Below are 23,205 nucleotides of genomic sequence, written 5' to 3'. Positions count from 1 at the left end.
CAGAATCAGATTAACTAAGAAGGTGAAGGACCTGTACAGAGAAAACTACAAAATGTTACTTCATGAAATATAAGAGGACACGAAGAAATGGAAACACATTCCCTGCTCATGCATTGGGGTAATTAACATTGTCAAAATGGTAATACTCCCCAAAGCATTATACAGATTCAGTTCAATCCCTTTAAGGATACCTATGACATTCTTCAAAGACATAGACCAAACACTCCTGAAATTTATATGGAACAATAAATTCCCATAAATAGCTAAAGCAATTCTGGGGCAAAAGAAATGGGAGGCATCACCTTCCCCAACCTCAAACTCTACTACAAAGTGATCACTTGATCACTTAGTATCCCGTTACTATCGATTTGCACAAACGGGCGCCAGTAACGTCTGCATTCATCCCTGTTGTGTGCTACTGTAGCCCAGTGGCATCTGCTCATTCTAGGAACATGAAGAGCCTCAAACCAATCATTCAGGGTCTTGATGAAGAAGTCTGACCATCTTGTAGGTGGGCATCCATGCGATCTTTTGACGTCCCATGGAATCCAGTCAGTAATGGCTCTAGTCCGGTGGTCATCTCTAAATCTCATTACATGTCCAGCTCATCTGATTTTTGATGCCTTGGCAAATGGGACAGCGTCCTTGATTCTTGAGCATTGATAGAGGTCGGAACTCCGGATTCTATCTCTCATTTGAGTGAAGTGTGACACTCCAAGCATAGCTTTTTTGATTCCTCTTTGAGAGACCTGAACGGTGTTCTCATCCTGTTTTCATAGGGCCCAGGTCTCTGAGGCATATGTTAATGCAGGAACAACAGTGTAATTGAAGAGACGTGCTCAGAGCTGGAGGTTCTTCGTCCTCTTAGTTATTTCTTCGACACTCTCAAAGGCATTCCAAGCCACTCTCTTCCTCCTGTGTAACTCAGGTGCCAGGTCATTCATCATGTTCACTTCTCGACCTAGGTATACATAACTGTTGCATTCGGAGATGGTCGTTCCATTGAGAGTGAATGGAACATCAGTAACAAGACTGTTTCTCCCAAACATTGTCTTTGAGAGATTCAGTTGTAATCCGACCTTTCCACACTTACGGTTGAAGTGGGTCAGCATTTGTGCTGCTTGACTGATGTTTGGTGTTATTAGAACAATGTCATCATCAAAGCGGAGATGGTGTGGTTGCTTATCATCTATCTTCACTCCCATTCCTTCCGATTCCAGTCATAACACGATGTTCTCGAGGGTGGCACTGAAGAGTTTCAGTGAAAGAGTATCACCCTGCCAAACCCCTCTCTTGACATCAATGATCACTTCTTTGTAGAATGGTTAGATCCTGGTAGTGAATCCGTAATACAGGTCACAGAGAATCCTGATGTATTGAGTTTGAACGCCCTGATTGGCTAGGGCTTTGATGACCGCTTCTGTCTCAACAGAATCAAAGGCCTTTTTAAAATCAATGAACGTTAGACAGAGTGGCATCCTGAACTCCCGAGAAACCTCAGTGAGCTTGGTTATCATGTGGATATGGTTGATGGTGCTGAACCCCTTTCAGAACCCGGCTTGCTTGCATGGTTGTCTTTCATCTAGTGTTCTGCCAATCCTATTCAGGATTACTCGAAATACTCTTCAGGATTACTACAAAGTGGTAATAATTAAAACAGCATGATTTAAAGGCATGCTCTGGATTAAAGGCAGAGCAATAGACCAGTGGAACACGGTTGAATATCCTTACATACACACTCAAATATATGACCATCTAATCTTTGATAATGGAGCAAGAGATGTGAAGTGGAGCAAGGAAAGCCTCTATTACAAATTGTGCTGGCAAAACTGGACAGCTACATCCAAAAAAATGGGATCAGACCTCGACCTTCATTTAAATTCTTAGTTGTGTCAGGAATGAACTCAAGGACTCACGCATGCAAGTATCTACTGCTAAAACAAAACCTTGGCCCAAATTTTAACTCTTTACTGTTAAATATAATTGTCATCAGCAAAGTCCTCACCAAATAATTTTTTTCTTTTTCTTTTTTGTGATAATAAAATGCCTGGTGTGCTGATTAGGAAGATGATAGTTATAAAGTTTGGGTGGTTATAGGAGTTCTAAAATATAAGACAATGAAGTTTGATATGCTGACTCTTTGTTTCATTATTGATTTCTTTGTAGCAGATGATGCCGTTTGAATGTGTCAAGCCCTGAATTCTGGGTTCCCAAGTGGCAGGAGTGACAGAGACACGGACAGGTAATGCAAAAGCAGTAGGAGTTTTGTTCCAGTATACTGGAGTCAACTATCTCACCCACAGAGTGGTCTCTTGATAGAGACCCTGACTTCAGACAGCAAGCAGTTTATATCGGGTTTAATTGCATAAGCAGTGCATGCCATATTGTTTAAAAAAAATCTTACTTAGTTACCAAACAAAGGTGTTTGGCAAGTGTCTAGGGTGGTGGGCTCCAAGCTCTTCATGGAGTTGGGCCTTGGTACTTGTAGGGCCAATAGTGATTGGAGAAGAGAGAGATTATACATTCTGGTCTTCACTTCTTTTTCAAGGATAAGTTGGAGTAGTGACAGTTGAACCAAAAGAATTTCAAGGGGAGCAGAGTTCCCCATGAACGGGGGATTTACACTCACAACATAGAAATTGGAAGGGATTTTCAGTGGGGGTGGATTTCCTTAATCTACCTACCTACATCATATACCCCTAGAGATTTCACCACCTTAAATCTTTAATGGGAAAATTGTTGAAGTTTTGTCTTCTAGAGCTGCTTCCTGCTGACACAGGGAAGCTGTGTCCTTAAGAATTATGCTAAATACTTTTTACATAATAAAAAAGCCAGGGTGACTAAAATACATTAACAGCATAATTTACAAAAGCATTTTACTCAAAAGAAAAAGTATTTCAAAACTGAAGTCAAACTTCACAATTATGCCAGCTGTTTATTAATTGTGTTTGTTATATTCTAAATTATTTTGCTGTTATTTAACAATGTTTATTGTATTTTCAACAACAGTTGATTTCATATAAAGTAAATACCTACTTTGGTCCTTTATAAACACCAACTCCTCATTCTCATTTATTAGTGTGATCACGAGATTGCAGCAATTCAATCACATCTTGTTCCCTTGCTATCTGTAGTTACTTCTTGCATGCAAATTTTGAGCCCTTCAAAGGAATCAAAAGTTACCAATGACAATTGGAGCCATCTTCCATATTCTTGGTAATGCCAGTATTATTGGCCTGAACCCATGAATCACAGTATTCTCAATGGAATCTCAAATGGACTCTAGAACCTTTCTAAATTGTTCAACTTGCTTTGCCCAGATTATCAGGACAATTACTATCTATGACAGTTAAATCCTTATAAGATATGTGTTGTAAATAATATTACAATTAAGTTTAAATTCTTTGAGAAAGTTTCTGTTCATTTCGTCGCTGCATTTTTTGATGGGGTTGTATGTTTTCTTCTTGTGGAGTTCAACCAGTACTTTGTATATCCTTGATATCAACCCCTTGTTGGATGTGTATTCGGCAAATATTCTTTCCCATTCTGTAGACTGTCTTTGTATTTTGGTCACTGTTTCTTTGGAGGTGCAGAAGCATCTTAGTTTAAGATAGTCGCATTAGTTTATATCTGTTTTAACTTGCATGGCCAGTGGTGTGACGTTAAGCTGATTCCAAGTAGTTGATTTTCTGGGGCATAATTGTGAATGGGATTGTTTTTTCCATGTCATTTCTTCTCTCTCACTATTTGCAGATAGGAAAGCCATGGACTTTTGGGTATTGATTTTATAGCCTTCAACTTTACTAAACAAGTATATTGTTTCTAGGAGTTTTTTGGTAGTGGTTTTAGGGTTCTCTAAGTATAATATCTTATCATCTGCAAATAGTGAGAGGTTGATTTCTTCCTTTCTTACCTGGATGCCCTTAATATCTTTCTCTTGCCTAATTGCTATTGCATGTAATTCCAGTACTACATTGAACAGTAGTGGAGAGAATGGTCATCCTTGTCTCATCCCCTATCTTAGGCGAAAGGCTCTAAATTTTTCCCCATTGAGGATGATGGTTGCTGTAGGCTTGTCGTAGATGACTTTAACTATATTGAGAAAAGTTCCCTCTATCCCCATTTTGGCGAGGGTTTCCACCATAAATGGGTGCTGGATCTTTTTAAATGCTTTCTATGCATCTATTGATATGATCATATGGTTTTTATCTTTTCTTTTGTTGATATGATGTATTATGTTAATTGATTTTTGAATGTTAAACCATCCTTGCATCCCCGGGATGAATCCCACTTGGTCATGGTGTATGATCTTTTTGATGAGTTGTTGAATTCTATTAGCTAGTATTTTGTTGAGGATCTTCGCATCTGTGTTCATCAGGGATATCTGCCTGTAATTTTCTTTTCTTGTGGTGTTTTTTTCCTTTTGGTATTAGAGAGATATGGGCTTCATCGAAAATGTTTGGGAGAGTTTCTGTTTCTTCAATTTCCTAGAAAAGTTTGAGAAGGTCTGGCAAAAGGTTCCTCTTTAAATGTTTGGGAAAATTCACTAGTGAATCCATCTAGTGAGCTTTTGTTTTTGGGAAAACTTTAGATTACAGTTTCAATTTCCTGGATGTTAAAGGTATATTCAGATACTCTATATCTTCTTGATACAGCCTTGGGAGATTATAGGAATCCAGGAATTTATCCATTTCTTCTAGATTCTCTTGTTTTGTGGCACACAGACTTTCACAGTTGTCTCTGATGTTTTGAATTTCCTTGGTTTCTGTTGTGATATTCCCCTTCTCATTTTTAATTCCATTTATTAGGGTTATCTCTCTTTCTTTGTGAGTGTTGCTAGTGGTTTATCTATCTTATTTATTTTCTCGAACAACCAGCTCTTGGTTTCATTGATCTTTCGGATTGTTTTTTTGTTTTCCATGTCGTTGATTTCTGCTCTAAGTTTTATGATCTCTTTCCTTCTGCCTGATTTGGGCTCCTTTTGTTGATCCTTTTCTAAGGTCTTGAGCTGTGAAGTCAAGTTGTTTATGTGGGCCCTTGCTTCCTTCCTGAGAAATGCTTGCAGAGCTATAAATTTTCTCCTTAATACAGTTTTGGCTGCACCCCATATGTTCTGGTAGCTCGTGTCTTCATTCTCATTTGTTTCTAGGTATCTTTTGATTTCGTCCATGACTTCCTACTTGATCCATTCATTGTTCAGCATTGAGTTGTTTAATTTCCAGGTGTTTGATTTGGTTCTCCATGTCTGTGTGTGATTTACTTCTATTCTCAGTGCATTGTGGTCTGAAAAGATGGTTGTTAATCTTCCTGATTCTGTTGAGGTATGTTTTGTGGTCTAGCACATGGTCTATTTTGGAGAATGTTCTGTGTGCACTGGAAAAGAATGTGAACTCTTTCTTTTTGGGGTGTAAAGCCCTGTATAGGTTTATGAGCCCTCTCCTATTTCTTCTTTCAAAGCCAATGTTCCTTTGTTGAGTTTCGTTCTTGTTGATCTATCCAGAGGTGATAAGGCGATATTGAAACCTTGGCTACCATTGTGTTGCTAGCAATGTCCTCCTTAAAATTTGTTAGCAGTTTTTTAAAAATATTTAACTGTTCCCTCATTAGGTGCGTATACATTTAAGAGTGTGATTCCTTCCTGTTGTACGTATCCCTTGATGAATAGAAAATGGCCTTCACTGCCCCTTCTAATCTTTTTCAACATGATATTTATGTTGTCGAATACTAGTATTGCCACCCCCACTTTTTTGAAGGAGCTGTTTGCTAGCAAGATAGTTTTCTATCCTTTAACTTTCAGTCTGTGTTTGCTCTGACTGTTGAGATGAATTTCTTGTAGGCCGCAGAATGTTGGGTTCTGTCTCTGAATCCATTTTGCTACTCTGTTTCTCTTAATTGGTGAATTTAGACTATTGACATTGAGAGATATTATTGTTATGGGGTTTTGTGTCATCTTTCTGTAAGGGTTTGTTGTGCTTGTAGGGTTTGTCTTATCTTATAGTAGCCCCTTTATTCCTTGCTTTAGGTTTGGTTTTGAGTCTATGAAGTTCCTGAGCTAATGTTTATCTAGAAAATAGTGTACTGTTCCTTCAAGTTTGAGTGAGATTTTAGATGGATATAGTATTCTTGTTGAAGCATTCATTTCAGTGAGCTTTTTTTCTATATCCCGCCATTGCCTTCGGGCTTGGAGGGTTTTTCTTTGGTAGGTCTGCTGTGAATCTAAGGGGTGCTCCTTTGTATGTGTTTTCCTTCTTTGACCTTGGTGCTTGCAGTATTGTGTCTCTATCGGTAGCATCGATATTCTAACTATGATATGTCTTGGAGTGTTTTTGTTAGGATCTCTTTTAGCTCGCACCCTTCGGGCTCCTTGAATCTGAATGGCTGCATTGTCAAGCTCTGAGAATTTTTCAGCACTGATTTGTTTGACCATGGCTTTTTCATTGGGATTGTTTTCCTGAGCTTCTGGGACTCCTATGATTCTAATGTTGTTCCTCTTGGAATCATCTCCTAGGACTCTGATTCTCTCTAGAGCTATTTTGAGGTCTCTTGCCACTGTTTGTTGTTCCTGTTCACTTGATGCAGCTAATTTTCCAGCTCACTGATTCTGTCTTCAGCTGTGGTCATTCTTTTGAGGCCACAGACTGAGTTTTTTATTTCGTCTATGGAATCTTTCATTCATGACATTTCTGTGCGTAGCTTTCCAATTCCTGCTCTCATTTCTTCCTGTATTTTCTCGACTGTGCGATTCATTGTTTCTTTCATGTTCTCTTTCAATTTACTGAATATTTTTCTGACTTTTCATTGAGTTCATTAAACATCTTCATGAATTCCTACCTGAATTCTTTCTCAGAGAGTTCCCTTAGGTGAGTAGCACCTACTGAGGCTTCTGTACTATTTTCATCATCCTCTGCACGTGGTGGGGATTTGCGTTGTTTCTTCATGTTGGTATGTAGGTATAGAAACTGTGATGTCACACTAGATTTCTTGGTATATTAAAGTATCTGTGTCCTTATGAGCTTTGGCCTGCCTAAAATTAAGCCACGCCCCCTTCTGATTAGGTCATGCCCCCACGGGAACCAGGTGTGTGTGCGGGGTGAAGGCTGGGTGGGGAAGAAGACTGACAGAGCAGCATTGGAGGCGAAGAGGAAGAGGCTTACGTCTGCTTTTGTTCCAGGGTTCGAGAGGACGCCTGTGGCTTTGCAGGGTGATAGTCAAGTCCTGGATTCAAATGCTAGTGGGCAGACTGACCTGGGTTAGGGAGAAGACCAGCGGTGCAGCGTTGGGGGTGGGCCTTTAGCATAATTTTTAAGGGCTCTTAAAAATAGTATTTTCAGAAAGGCAATGAATATTTATTTTAATTTCACATTTATCAGCTTTACTTGGTCCCTTGTTTAAGTTAGTCTGCTTAAGGTGAAAACAAGCACTTACTTCTCTCTAGCTATAAAAATTGTAGACGGTGGCTTCTAATAAAGAATGTTTCATCTACGTTGAAACCCTTTTATTTTATTTAGTGCCATCATTAACAACAATCTCAGGTACACTTTTGATAACCTACTTTAGGTTCCATGAGCATTTGTTGTTTCACAATTTTCAAAATGAAAAGACTTATTTCCTTAAAGCTTGTAAACTGTCCTCTGCCAGCTTAAGCTTCTATTCTGAAGTTTTTACACTTCTCAGCCTTTATAGAACAGAACAGAGTTGGGAACTTTCTTGTAATTAGACTTTGGTTTAAGGGAATATTGTGATTATTTTGATTTTCTACCATGATTCCTAAAGCTTTCTTTATATTACCAATGAGTTTTCATTTTCTTTTCACCCATATGTTCACTGAAGTAGCACATTTTTTTGTTTTTAAATAAATTTTCATTTGCACCCCCAATTTAACTGATTGGTTCAAGAGTGCTATCTGGGGTTTTAACATGCCTTCCACACTAAACTTATTCATTTATATTCTTAATTTAAAGGGAGAAACATGTAACTATAACTTTCACCCAGACACTTACAGGCCACAGTGTGGTTGTTAATTGGTTTGATTTCAATATTGTATTTTGGGACTGATCTACAGATGAAAAGATATAGGCAAATTTAGTTGGTGAAACTTATGAAACAAACACAACACTTAAAAATTAAGTTCATTTTCTTAGGGATGGATCAATAGCACAGTGGGTCCGGTGTTTTCCTTGCTTGCGGCCGACCCGGGATCGATTCCTCTGTCCCTTTCAGAGAGCCCAGCATGCTACTGAGAGTATTCCACCCTCACAGCAGAGCCTGGCAAGCCACTAGGGCATAATTGATGTGCCAAAAATAGTAACAACAAGTCTCACAATGGAGACATTACTGGTGCCCGCTCAAGCAAATTGATGAACAATGGGAGGACAGTGCTACAATGCTTTCTAAGGGAAATTCAAATTAAAACCACATTGACACTTTTTCACACTAGCGATAGTAATTCTATATCAAAAACAGCAATACCGAATGCTTAAGCATATGAGGAGTAAAAGAAACCCTCAGATAATAGAAATGTTAACCTGTGAATGGTTTTAGAAAACACATAGAGCTTCTACAAGAAACTACATCTCCATAATACCCAAGAACCCTATTTTTTTATTTTCAACCTCAACTTTCTTAATCTGTTTCTAGTCCAAGAAATGAGACACGGGTGTGTACCACGAGAAGTATGTCAGGTTCATCACTTGGTTGATTTAAATTATTTCATTATGTGTTCAGAATACTTTTGATTTTGTCAGCCAAACTCTCATATTTACTTACATCCTCCATATGGTGCTGCAAACCAACATTTGTAAAAGTAATATCTATCTTAAGATTAAGAAACATTAAAGCACAAAAGGTTATATCTACCCCAATGCTTATTACAAATGTTATGTATAACAAAAATATAAAACCAATTATTTTTATGTTTCTTAATATTTGATAACATTTATTATTCCTGGCTATCCATGATAATCATGGTGCTTTTAAAAATTAAGATAACTAGCCTCTACTCCAGACATACGTTTTTTAGAAATATATATATATACATAAATATATGTATATATATACATATATATTGTTGCTTCTAATGTGAAGCTTGTGGGTTAAGAACAAAAAAGTTAGAGAATATTTCTGAATGTTTAGTATACTTAGCAATTATTTGAAGTACATGCTGAGAAGCAACCTGGCATGAGACTTGAGATTCTTCACTCTCAACCAGATGCCTAAAAGGATGACTGGTGTAGTTTTCAAATGATACTATTTTTTTTTTGCTCACACCTGGTCTCTGAGATAAGGCCTCATATCTTGGCACTTGAGGGATCATATGCAGTGCCAGGCATCAAACTGGGGTTGGTCTTGTGCAAGGCAAATTCCTTACTTGCTATACTCTCTCTCTCTGGTCATACCTAGCTTGATCTCGGGTGCATTGACATCCAGCTTATGAAAACTTTTGTTTATTTCAAGCATTCTCAAGAAATGAAATGTAATTTGAAAATTAAGATAACTGACCTCTACCAGTTATCTTACATCTCCTTTCCAACATTTCTAAGCTGATTGTCCACCATGTCCTCACTCTACAACTTTCAGGAATTCCCTTTAGAATGAAAGGTTTGTCAGACACCCTTATAATTGCAGCCTTACTGCTCTAATATAAATTGTATCACCGCCAAACTACCTCATTATCCCTTACCTATTGATTCCCATAAATTGATATTTTCTCCTTACATACCTAGAGGACATAACAAAAGTCTAAAATTTTTTGGGTGGAGTTTTTTTGGTGGTATTTTTTATGGTATTTAAGATAAACAAAGCTCTTTTTTATGAACAAAATGTATTGTCTATGTTTTTTTAAATTTAATTAAAATATTTTTTGAGTCACCATGAGATACGTAGTTACAAAGCTGATCATGATTAGGTTTCAGTCATACAGGGTTCCAACACCCATCTTTCCACCCGTGTATATTTTTCAACACCGATGTCCCCAGTTTCCCTCCCACCACCCTCACCCATGCCTGTCTCTATGGCATGCACTTTCCTTATTTATCTGTCTCCTCTCTCTCCCTATCTATCTGTCTTTCTCTCTCCTTTTCAGGGCATTATGGTTTTAAGACAAGCCAAACTCTTTACCTAAATACAGCAACTACACTTCTTTATTTCTCCACAGAGGGAACAATACTGGCCCAATGTCTATGGGCAGACAAAACTTCAGGAGATCATATGACCCTTACATTCCCCATGCTTATAGATTAGGCATGAGACTGGATTCTTTGAAAGTAATTAGTCTAATATTAATATAACAAAAATCAGCAAAGTGCAGAGTTTAGGCATTAGGACAATCTGTCATCACCATTGTTTTAACAGATTCTATGTTACAGTGCTACCAAGCTGATATTGTCAAGGGTCACAAAGACCTCAGCTGTGTGGTGTAGCTCACATTAACATGAGAGATGATCTTTAGATAAATCGCAGATGATGAGATGGACTGCCTTGCCTTGGGGCAATGTAGGCTCCCTGCTGTCTACAGACCTACTTCTCCCCAGAGACAGACCCAGCTGAATCACTTCATGGCCAGGACTCTCAAAGTTGAGCTTTCTGTCAAGAAGTGTCAGCATTACTTGGGCCCAACTCAGTTACCCACATTTGGGGTAACACAGTTTTAACAGGCATCCAGTGGGTAATTAAACTCAGATGAGAAAAATAATCGCATCTTTAATAGTTCTACTCTGTTAACTAAAGATAAGAGAGTAAGGGAGACAGCACAAGACTTAAATTTACCACTTAACAGTGTTCTAGTTCTTTCTGAATTTATTGACTTTGAGGTATTTAAGGTTCTTTTAGTAAATAATTAATGTATGATTAGATGCCTTCTGGGCATTCTTGTTGGCCTAGGGTATTCCTAAAAATATTCAGACTAAGGGGGCCAGAGCAATCGTACAGCAGGTAGGCCACCTGCCTTGCTGTGACCGATACATATTCATGCCTGGTATCCCATATATACCTCGAGCACCATAAGAAGTTATTTCTGTGTACAGTTTGGAGTAACCCTTGAGCATTGATGTGTGTGGCCCCCAAATTAATCACAATTAAAAAAAAGACATTCAAATGAGTCTTTCCCAAGACGTGTCATGTTGACATGTGTTTTCAATTAAGGTCATCTGAGGCCTTTTAGGCTCATACACACACACACACACACACACACACACACACACACACACACATCCCTCACACCTTTAACCAAATTGAAGGATAAAAATTTGTAATATTATTCAGAATTAGTTTCTTTTTTTACCAGCAATAGCACTTCTATTGGAGAAACCTAGAAATATTTGGTAGGACAAGTGTCTAGTTACAAATACTGATTTCTGCTGTAGGAGTCATCCTCTCCTCATCATTTGAGTCGCTCATCTTTCTTCATAATGTTCCAGGACCCTGTTTCATTCTTTAATCTGGAATATATGCTCTTGTTTCCCTCACTGAAATATAATGCACAATAACACAGATTTCTTATAACTGTTAAATAAATACATTTCTACAATTTTTCAGGTGTTGATTTGATTGCTTAGCCAGTCATAGAAGAATTCATAGGGTGTTAAAAAATTTCCTCTCCTTACAATATCTAGCAAATAGAAAGAAATAGGTAGCTTGGGGCTGCAGAACCATTATCAAAACAATTATAACTAGAAGTAGTGATTATAATGAAATTTTTATGTTTGTGTTTAGTTTTAGAACAACAATAATCAACAAGTCATTTGGGATCAAAATTTCATGTCGAGATAATATCTCTTTTATTTACTACAATATCCCCAGTGCTTGTGTCAGACACATACAGTTAGTGTATTTAATAGAAATAAGATAAAAAGAAGAAAGGGAGAGAACAGGACATATATATATATATATTTATTAAATAACAAATTAATAAATAAGCATCTTTAGCACTGAAGGTGGGGAGGAAATCATGTAGAATGAATGAGGGATACATTTCCCTGTGGGGAGCCAGAGGTCTCCATCGTGGCTTTGCGGGCCTGTACATTCCTCACAAGCACATGGCATCCCACCACATGACCCTTGGATGATGCAATCTGGCTAGCCACCTCTGTAACTCTTCACTCCTTATACAGCTATCTTGACTGTCCATCCTGACTGTCCATCCACTGTCCATTGAGCATTAGCTATGACAGAAGTCAGCCCATTCTGTTTCACGCAAGCACCACCTTAAGATATATAAGTGCCTTGCAGACAATAAAGCTTGTGTCATGCTCTCCATCCAAGACTTGTGTCCATTCCTACTCTTTCAGGAGCCCCCTCACCCAGGATATCTCTCATAGGTGGAGTCCTGCAGGTCGAGACCCCTTAGCACCCCACAATACCCCATATCACCACTCATTTCCCCATTCCAGACTAGTTCATTAAAGATAATAAATGGACTTGGTACCGAAATAATTAGAACTACAGTTCCTATATTCAGGTATTACAATCACCCTGTGTTACTTTTATTTACCCATTCATTTTGCATTTTACTTCACCTGTCAATATATGGTAGCCTCAGGATAATTTTCATTTAACATAAAACACAAAGTTTAAGTAGAACCATGTGATTGTGGATATTCTACTAAAATTTTCTCAGCAAATTATAGAGAATTAGGCCAATATGTATCCTATCTCTTTTCAGTAGACTGAAGTCATTTTCCTACATCCTCATTTCATAAATTAGGATGACACATTAATCATCTTCCTTCTCTTTGTTCTTATTTCATATTAGTTTGACTTCCCTCCCCACCCACCCCCATTCCCTTGGCTGATGCTGCCAGTACCATCAGAAGCATGCCCACACAAATCTTATACGTTCCCACTAAGCTGTGTGAAATGCATCATGGACCACATGAAACGCCTCCTCCCGGCTTCCATATGTCTTAGTATGGTAAACATGAGGCATGAACACCAGGCAGCCATGCCTTAGGCAGCACATTGAAGTAAACTCCTGTCTTAAAAGCTCCCAGCATGAACTTTTGTTCCCCATCTGTCTTTCTTTTCCTCATTTAAGTGGCTGCCCCTCAATTTAACACAGTGCTACCTTTTTTTTTTTTTGAATTGACAATTTTAAATCATGAGGTCTTAAGTACTTTTCTAACTTTTAAGCATGTTGATTAGAAGAGTAATCTAGGAATCAGAAGTAAGTGACTAGAAAAGAAAACAGGGGGGCAGCTGGAGCAATACCACAGAGTAGGGTGCAGGGTGTTTACCTTGCACGCAGCCAACCTAGGTTTGATTCCCAGTGTCCCATATGGTCCCCCGAGCACAGCCAAGAGTAATTCCTGAGTGCATGAACCAGGTGTAACAACTCCTGTGCATAGCCAGGTGTGACCCAAAAAGAAAAAAAAAGAAGTGACTGTGTCATAATGCCACTTATAATTGACCAACAAAACGTGTTATTTGCTTTGCCTGCAAAAAAACAAAGTAAGGAAATATTGCTTCAATACTAGGATTCTGATTTATTGGGATACTCACCCAATGTGAGATACGAGTCTCAATTTGTTACTGTCTTGGTTTTCTAATATATATATATATATATATATATGTACGTATATATATTTACATACATACATATATCACTGTATAACTGTCATCCTGTTGTTCATTGATTTCCTCAAGCAGGCACCAGTAATGTCTCCTTCATCCTAGGCCTGAGAGTTCAGAAATTGCCACATTTGAGGCTCTTTCAGGGTCAAGAGAATTAGACCTATCATTGTTACTGCTTTTTGGCATAATGAATACAGTTTGGGGAGTTTACCAGACTCTGCCTTGTGGGCAGGATGGCAGGATACTTTTGATAGCCTGCCAGGTTCTCCAGGGTAAGAACTAGATACTATATATATATATATATATATACATATATATAATAGTACATATAAAACCTCCTTGAAACATTGTATTTTTATTTATTTTTATATTCCATTTTATTTTTATTAAGTTGTTCACAATAATGTATCACATTCAATATTCCAACACCAATCCCACCATCATCGCACCTTCTAACCACCATATTTTTAATTTTTTTACCACCTTTGAAGTCAGCTCCAAAGCAGGACCTAAATAATTTATTTTGCATTACTTGTTATGAATAATTCGCTTAAAAGGATGCAAAAAATTTCTTTAGAGTGTGTGAAGATTGTTGTATCTCACTCTGGAGCCATTAAGTCCTTTAAGTATAAGAGATTAGTAACATGTTGTTACAGGTTGAGCCTTGTGTGCTTATATACATGTGTGTGAGTATATATGTATATATATATATACATATATATATATATTGCTTTTTAATCAAAATTGGTTGCCTTATTCTTTACAGCCTATCAGATGTGGTGTGCTAATTTTGGTATAACAGGGCCATAAAATATAAGATGTTGCGTGGCTGCAAATGTGGCTGGGCACTCCAGGAGTTCTAAAATTTTAAATAGGGTGATACAGCTGGAGTTAATTCTTTTTTTCTTTTTGGGTCACATTGGGTAATGCACAGGGGCTACTCCTGGATCTGCACTCAGAAATTGCTCCGGGCTCTGCTCAGGGGACCATATGTGATGCTGGGATTCGAATCTGGGTTGGCTGCGTGCAAGGCAAATGCCCTACCCGCTGTGCTATGGCTCCAGCCCCTGGAGTTAATTTTTTAACTGGATAGAAACTTTGGGGTCAGAAATATCTCTGAAACTTGTTGCTGTCGTCTGAGATTTATTTGTGAGTCTCTGGATCATGGCCAGAGGCAGTTCACGGGTGTGACTGCCAGGCTCCAGGAAGAACAGGGAGAGGGTGAGCTCACCCGTTCCTGACTCTGTGAGAGCCGGGAGATTTCAGAAAACCCACATACCTGAAATTTTTAAGAAATTTATTCATGGATGAAACTCTTCTGAGCCCGTGGAGATTGGCCATGAGCATGGCAGTGACAAGTTCTGGAGGTTTTGGTTTTTAGGGCTCTGTTGGGGCAGGTGGAACTATCATGCTTTTTATGATCACAATCCAATCTGGTGACTCCAAACTTGGAGTCCTCAAAAAAAAAACACACACACACACACATTCAAAGTGGAGTTTTTGGAACCAAAATCACATCTTTTAGAAAATTTCTCTTTCAGGACTCAGGGGCTCTTAGAGGGACAGAGAGTAGTGCATAACTATAAGGATGGTTGTGAATGAGACTCAGATTTCAAATTGTGTCTTCTTTAACAGAAGATATATCACAATCACGACCATCCTGTTACTTGTCGATTGCCTCGAGCAGGCCCCAGTAACGTCTCCTTCGTCCTAGCCCTGGGATTTTTAAAAAAGTGCCATATTCAAGGCTCTTTCAGAGTTAGGAGAATGAGACCCATCACTGTTACTGGTATTTGGCAGTTAAATAACTGCCAAACAGAAGACATATACCCTGTACTATCTATTACTTTATTTTCTAAATGTTAATACTTTGATATTTGTAGTTTAACTGACTTGAGAGAGCTCTCTAGGCTCCTTGAGACAGTAACTAACCTGTATTTATACTGAATACTAATAAATCCAGGGTTTCAACTATCATATTAGAGGAGCTATTGCACTCAAGTTATTTTTTCCCTGAACTTAAAACCCCAAAGGAAGATCCTAGACAAATAGGCACAAATTTTAATACTGTTATTTCCAACCCCAAAATTCAATTTTCAATGGAAATAATGTAATGATTTGATTGAAATTTTGCTGAACCTCATATTTTCTAAGTTACCCTCTTTAGAACAGGTTCTGCTCAGAACAAAATCCATAAAAATATATTCCAAGGGCAAAAATGAAAAGTTCTCTTCTTATGAAACAATTTATTCTACTTATCTATTATTATATGAAAATTTCCCCAAAAATAAGAATAATCTTATATGAAATGAAAAAATTTCATGTTTCTATAGACCAAGCAGGATTCTGATGGTTTGTTCTGACTCTGGTTATTTTCATAAATGACTTGTTACTGATGCAGACATGGAATTGAAGGAACTTGGTTAGGTCACATGATATACATTAAAAAAGTTATTATCATATCAATCCTTTAGTGTATATTTATTTTGTTTTAAATATGCATGTGGGCTCGCAAAGTTAAACAACTCACCAAAGTTTCATTGTTGGTAATAGGTACCATTGCTCAGGACAAGGACTCCTTCCATCCCCAGTGGAGTGATACTGTTACATAACACTACTGCATTTTATGTCTTCACAGCACATACTGATGCTCAAAGCAATCTTCTGGTTCATTTGTCTTGTGGTTCATTCATTTTCAGTAGAATACAAAGAATTCAAAGTACTTGAGAGCAGAGAGAGTGTTCATCTTATTTACTCTTTATTCTTAGGGTTAGGAGCAGGGTCTGGTATATTGCATGTGCTGAAAATAATTGTTGGGTTAAATAAAATGTTTATTTTGGATTTGCTTTATGATCTGATAAAAGAAATGATCATCTGTGTAGCATAGGTGAGTTCTGCCTGCAACAAATCCAGGCCTTAGTAATTACCTCATCTGCCCCTAATTATTACTTTACACTGGCTATTTGCCAGATCCCTCTACCCAACCTTAAACATTTTTTTTTGAATTTTAGTTTTTATTTTTGTTTCTCTTCTCATAGTGATTTACATCTCTCCATGTGAAGTTTCCATATTCATCACCAGAGTTCTTCTTTACTGAAAGTAAATTATGTTAAGTTCCTTGGTAATTACACTGTCCCCTAATAAAGAAACAGTGAATTCATAATCCACCTTGGCTTTTTTCTCTTTTAATCTTACTCTCTTTCTTATTCTAGGAGTCATATCCAACATGACTATATATATTAGCTCTAGAGATACTGTTATTTATGATTCATGACTTCCACCAACCCAAACCTTACTCTTTCATCTGGAATAGTGGATTTACCAAGAAATTAAGGTTCCTCTCACCATTATAATCACTTGGATAGTCTTAAGTACAAACACACACTTAAGCTTAAACTTAAACTTCATTTATAGAACTCTTCCCACCCCCCACCTCAGTGTGCACACACACACACATACACACACACACACACACACACACGTGCATACACCCACCCCCGGATGGCTTGAGTTTCTCCATGCAGCATTTAACATTTGTGAGTAGGCAGGGGTGCCATGGGCCACTGCATTAGAGGCCCTGGGAAGAGGACACCAGACATTCTGGCTCTCCCTCCTCCCAAAACACAGAGAAGTGTGCTCTTGGGGATTCAGAATCCTTTTATGAGCATAGAGCTGGAGGCCTGTGTGTGAGTGTGTCAGCTGTAACCTTGGTAATAACTGCTCTTTGTCCTTACAATAAATCTCTAATGCACCTTCATTTCCCATGTGATGGAGAAATCTATTTTCTTTTATTACCTTCACTATGGAATCAGTGTTCTGGGTCCATGGTATGGCATACTTGTTATACATTGTATTGTCATAATAGGGCTTTATAAATTGTATTGAGTTCCCTTCGAGACCAGGTATTTTGATGGGAGAGAATAATCAATATTATCTCTGGGTAGACTGAGACAGCAGTCTACAATAGCTGTTGTGATGACTGTCCCGATGGCAAGCAATGCATCACATCAGTTTTATTGGAGATAGTTTGTTGAGAGAACTGACAACTTACTTGTTTGCAGGAGATTTCTGCAGTGGCCATTCTAGGAAGCATCCTCTTTGTGGCTGTCATCCTTTAACTGGGCTATTACAACTCTCAGGTGAAGGAAGAACATTACCCTAATTTCATGGACAATCCAGTATTATGAAGTTTTCCTAGGCATGCTGGATAGATTGTGAAAGTTTCCACAGGTAATTGCCTTTCAGAGAAAGTCTTGGTACAAACAAAAAGAGCAAAAATTCAGTTGAAACATTACAAAATCTGTAAAAAGAATAAATTCCAGACCAAGGTCATGGAACAATAATTTTCTTTAGACACTGTGCTCCTCACTAGCAAAATATGTTCCCCTTCATATATAGAAAATGAAATAAATGAAGTAAAGAGCTGAAAAGCCAACAAGACCCAGTTCTTTAAAACTTGAAGAGGCAAATCATTTAAAATGGGGTTGCAGTGTGAACCAGTTGCAAAGCAGACACTTAGAGTTACTTCTGCACATTAGAGGAGAAAATTGTGTGTGTGTGTGTGTGTGTGTGTGTGCGTGTGTGTGTGTGTGTGTGTGTGGCAGTACTGTGTGTTGGAGTGGCATTGCTTGGAAGATACACTGGTCTGGTTCTCCCACTTAAACATAAATAAATCAAAATCTGTCAATTCTGACTGGTGATTCTACGTAGAAAAAGAATCAACTTTAAGCAGAAATTTTCATGATCCTAGTTTGGATCTCTTTATATTAACTGCACTACTTGGACCTTCCTTATTGAGCAAGTTTTGGGTTCCCATGATGGTGAAACAGTAATAGAAATGATTTGTTTCTGAACACTTGAATGATTTTAGGAATAGAGAAAAACCACTTAAAGGAGAGAAATTAATTTTAAAAAGAATGGTTTGTCCGCGCCACCAAGCTTGCCAGGAGGGGAAAGGGCGTTGACCAGCCCGCCCGCTCCTCTCTGGAAAGAAAGATGGCGGCCGCACGGGAGCCTTGTGGACAGCAGGTTTGAGCCGGGCTAGGCGGAAGCGGCGGGGACCTCATGGGAAGGGGGGCTTTGTGGCCGTCCCCCACGCCCCACCGAGGTCTCCAGCTGCCCCCCACGAGCGGCTCTCCGGCACGGCCACGACTCCAGGGCACAGAAGCCAGTCTCTTAACTATCTAACTTTTAATAGAAATTCTTCCAGGGTCAATAAGTAAAATAGCAGAAATTCAAAACCGCGCGGACGCTATTGCGTCCGTGCGACGTCATTTTATTCTTAAACCAAGTTGTAGAAAGCAAATCATTTCACAACGCTGTTTCAGCATATCTGATTGTGGGGGGTGGGTCGTAAACTCTAAACAATAATTGTGCATCTTCTATCGAAACAATCTATCTAGTCAAAGTAGATAGAGTATTAAGTAGAACTCATCTGCCTCACAAGAATTGGGAGGGGTGGGAGGTGGGGGTCTATTGGGGTTCGGGGTTAAAAATAAGTATTGGTAAAGGGAAATGTGTTTGATATTTACATGACTGAGACCTAAACCCGAAAGCTCTGTAACTTTTCCCACAGTGATTCAATAAATAAATTTAAAAAAAAAAAAAGAATGGTTTGTGGTAAAAAGCATAGGGAATTTCTTCCATAAATAAATTCCCATTAAAAAATTTGATCACTTTGCCTAAAGACAGTCCATAGGCAGAAAACATCTGGCTAGTTTATAACCTCTGATTTGCCCACCTAAGAAACTTGCTCTTTTGATTTTCTTTGCAAAGAAAATGATACTTCAACTTGAGTTTGTAATCTTATTGAACTTGAACTTATTCTTTGGAAATCAGAGTGTTTGAGAATGTTTACTTTCCGCATTACTTTATATTTAAAGATGCTTTCTTTCATTTTCAAATGCTTTCTAGCATTTTCAATACCTAGAACATACCTAGGCATTCCGCACTGGAAGCACGTCCTGTGATCAATATTAGACAAGTGGGTTCAGGGTTTCCAGTGACTTTGTAAATGTAACTAGATAATTATGTTTCAGTTACCCAACAAGGGAATGAATCTAACTCTCACCTAAAATCATTTAAAAGTTATCTTATAAGTGATTTTATGTGCATACCAAGAATTTAATCACTGAGTTTAATTGTTCCAGCCCGTTTGTACAAGTTAATTGCCCCTGGAACCAATTGATGGATTCCCTAATGCTTTCTGCAAGAATGTCAGTGTCTGTTTAGGGTATATCTACCATGTTTCCAAAAATATTCAATGCCTGAGAAATCAAAACATTTTGTGGATTCTTCAGTTTGAGTGCAGAGGAATCAGCAGCAGAGAAAATGTGCACAGTATTCATTAGGATCTTACGCTTCTCAAATCCTAATAGAGATATCCTCCAGTTTCTGCTTTTCTTTGTAGACATGAGGATCAACATGGGGTAAAATTCATAAATATCTCATTGTCTTCCCTGTTTCCTTTTCCTTTCCAAGTAACCAAGTACACATTTCTTCCTTTCTGTCATCTCTTCCTATGTAAATCAACTCATGGCTTAATGGCAATAGATTAACAAACCAGCAGATGACTGAGTGTGGTCTTATTCATCAAACAATATAGTACTTTGAATGCTAGTTCAGGCTCATCCAGTACAACCCATTTACCAACACTGTCTTTGGAGCTCTTGTGTAACCCAAAATCTTTCAATAGTGGTATCCAATATGATGCAATCATTTCTTAGATAGTGCTAGATAATACTTTTTATCCCCCTTACACTTTATATAAACACTGTGGTTTACACAGTTGTTCATGAAGATTTGTTAGAGGCATTCAACATTCCAACACCAATCCCACCACCATTACACCTTTCCTCTACAATTGTCTCCAGTTTTCCCAATCATGTCTTAAGCCTACCTCCATAATAAGCCTTCAATACTTTATATTTCTTATTAATAATAATTTTCTAACAGAATGGTTAAAAATGTTTTCAAGAAGAAAGTGAAGAATATTGTATCTCACCATGGAATCACTAAGTCCTTGTATAAGAGACTAAAAAGATGTTCTTAAAGGTTAAGCCTTCTGTGTTTATATTTTATTAATCAAGATTGGTTGGCTTTTACATTACAACTCATTCAATCTGGTGTGTTACACTTGGTTTATCTGTATTGCAGAGCTTGAGATGTTGCACACTTGAAAATAAGGCTCTGCACTCCAGGAAGTCCAAATTTTAAGCGGGGTGGTACAACTGAAGTTAAATATTTAACTGGGTGGGTGGCAGCATTGATGTGTCTGAGTGACTGCTGGGATTTCCGGAAGTACAGGGAGATGGTGGCAGGTAGTGCATCACCAATTCTGGAAAAGACTGCAGATTTCAGTCATGAAACCCCATACCTGAGTTTTTCAGCAAATTAATTACTGTGTGAGGATTTTTCTGAATAATAGAGTCTGGCTGGGGCATGGCAGCAATTGTGGAGTGTGGAAGCTTTGGACTGCCTGGACTCTATTTGTGCAGGTTCTGGGCTCACCTGCCCCCTCTGCCTCTGGTGACTCAGCCTTGTGTGGGTCCAGAAGAATCTCTGAAACTTGTTGATCTTTTTCAATGTTTACTTATGAATCTCTGGATCATGGCAGGTGAATCATCTTATATGGCACCAGCTTCATAGGTGTGACTTCCAGAGCTTCTTGGAAGTACAAGGAGATGGGGGAAGGTAGACCATTCCTGATTTCAAGAAAGACTGGAGATTTCAGTCACAAAGCCCACATACCTTAATTTTTCAGCAGATTAATTTCTGGGTGAGGCTTGACTGGAGCAATGCAACCAGGCTGGGGGCATGGCAGCATAGATGATACCATTTTTATAAGAGAAGAAATCAGGAGAACCTTTTATTTTACAACTAAATGTCTTATATAGGAATTACTACTATTATTATTATTATTGACATGAGACATATACATGGTTTGTGAATAAAAATATTTATATGCTGAAGGTTTCAGCTCAAAAAAAAAAGTTTAGTTCATTTAATTGACCGCTGCCTCAAAGCATGACCAAACATATTCTAATAAAAATTAACCATGTAGTTTAAAAAAGTCTGTCTATAATATACACGTTAAATGGTCAAACAAACCCCTGAAGTTTCAAATAAATCTTAATGCTATTGGTTGCTAATTCTCATTAATTATAGTAATGTCAGTAATAAACAAATAAAGAGTAATTACCAACATTGAGGTTCTACTCTGAGCATTCCACATTCATCATCTGATTTCATTACCATAATAACTCAGGTAGAAGAAATTTTTCCCCATTTGTTTGGTTTTCGTTTGGGGACATATTCATCCATTGCTCAGGGACTAATCCAGGTTGAGTGTTAACACTTGCTCTAGCTGGTACTCTGGTGACTCCATGGGATTGAACCTGCAGCTCCCACATTCAAAGCATGTATTCCAGCTCTTTGCACTGCTTCCTGGATTAATATGTGAATTGTTTTTACTAATGACATTTTGACTTCCAATATTCACTGTCTTTTTCAACATTACTTCTCTAGCTCTCTGATACGAGTTATAAGTTAGGTATTTGTGAGCCAAAGAGATAATTCAGCAGCCTGAGCAAATTCTTTGAGGCCTGAGTTTGATCTGAACACCACCAGGAATGACACCCAAGAACTGAGTTTTGAGTGACCCCTAGAACTGCCAGCAGTTGTCTCAAAGCAAGCAAACTAAACAAACGAATAGGACCAGAGAGATAGCAAATTGGTAAGGCCTTGTCTTGCATAATGCTAAAAGGTAAAAGGTAAAGGCCCTCCCGTTCATCGTCGATTTGCTTGAGCGGGCCCAGTAACGTCTCCATTGGAGACTTTGTTGTTACGGTGTCTGGCATATCGAATACTCTCGGTAGCTTGCTGGGCTCTCAGAGAGGGGTGGAGGAATTGAACTCGGGTCAACCATGTTGGCCGCTTGTAAGGCGAATGCCCTACCCGCTGTGCTTTCGCTCCAGCCCAGTGTTGTATGAAAGGAGAGAAGGTTAGCACTCCCCTTGACAAGGATGGAAGAGGCTTCGGCCTGCAACACGCATAATGCTAACCCAGGCTTTATCCATGGCAATGCATATGACCCCTGTGTCCCAGCAGGAGTGAGTCCTGAATGCAGAGCCAGTAATAAACCCTGATTACTGACAATTCATGCCTAAGAAAAAAAAATCATAAAAGAAAAAGAAAAAAATAACGAAATAATTTAATTTTTTAAAGTAATTTCACTTTCAAAAGTGTTGTAAGAAAGGCTAAGTAACTTTTCTCCAAAAGGAGAGTTGATATATAGCAAAATATAAATGGCAATTCTTTTTTAAATTTTTTAAAAAATAAATGGGCTGGAGCGATAGCACAGCAGTTAGGGTGTTTGCCTTGTACGCAGCCGACCCGGGTTCGATTCCTCCTCCCCTCTCGGAGATCCCGGTAAGCTACCGAGAGTATCTCGCCCGCATGGCAAAGCCTGGAAAGCTATCTGTGACGTATTTGATATGCCAAACACAGTAACAACAAGTCTCACAATTTGTTGTGAGATGTTACTGGCGCCTGCTCGAGCAAATTGATGAACAATGGGAGGACAGTTGCTGCAGTGCTATAGTTTTAAATGAATCACTGTGAGATACAGTTACAGATTAG

At 38.4% G+C, this 23,205-nt stretch overlaps 1 pseudogene; it reads left to right on the top strand.

The window, feature by feature from the left end:
* Positions 1 to 22,545: 22,545 nt before the first annotated feature.
* On the top strand, positions 22,546 to 22,657 carry LOC130027296 (uncharacterized; annotated as a pseudogene).
* Positions 22,658 to 23,205: the final 548 nt, after the last annotated feature.

Source organism: Sorex fumeus, unplaced genomic scaffold, assembly GCF_029834395.1.
Source record: "Sorex fumeus unplaced genomic scaffold, SorFum_2.1 ptg000036l, whole genome shotgun sequence".
Classification (NCBI taxonomy): domain Eukaryota; kingdom Metazoa; phylum Chordata; class Mammalia; order Eulipotyphla; family Soricidae; genus Sorex; species Sorex fumeus.
This window is presented reverse-complemented; position numbering and strand designations above follow the sequence as displayed.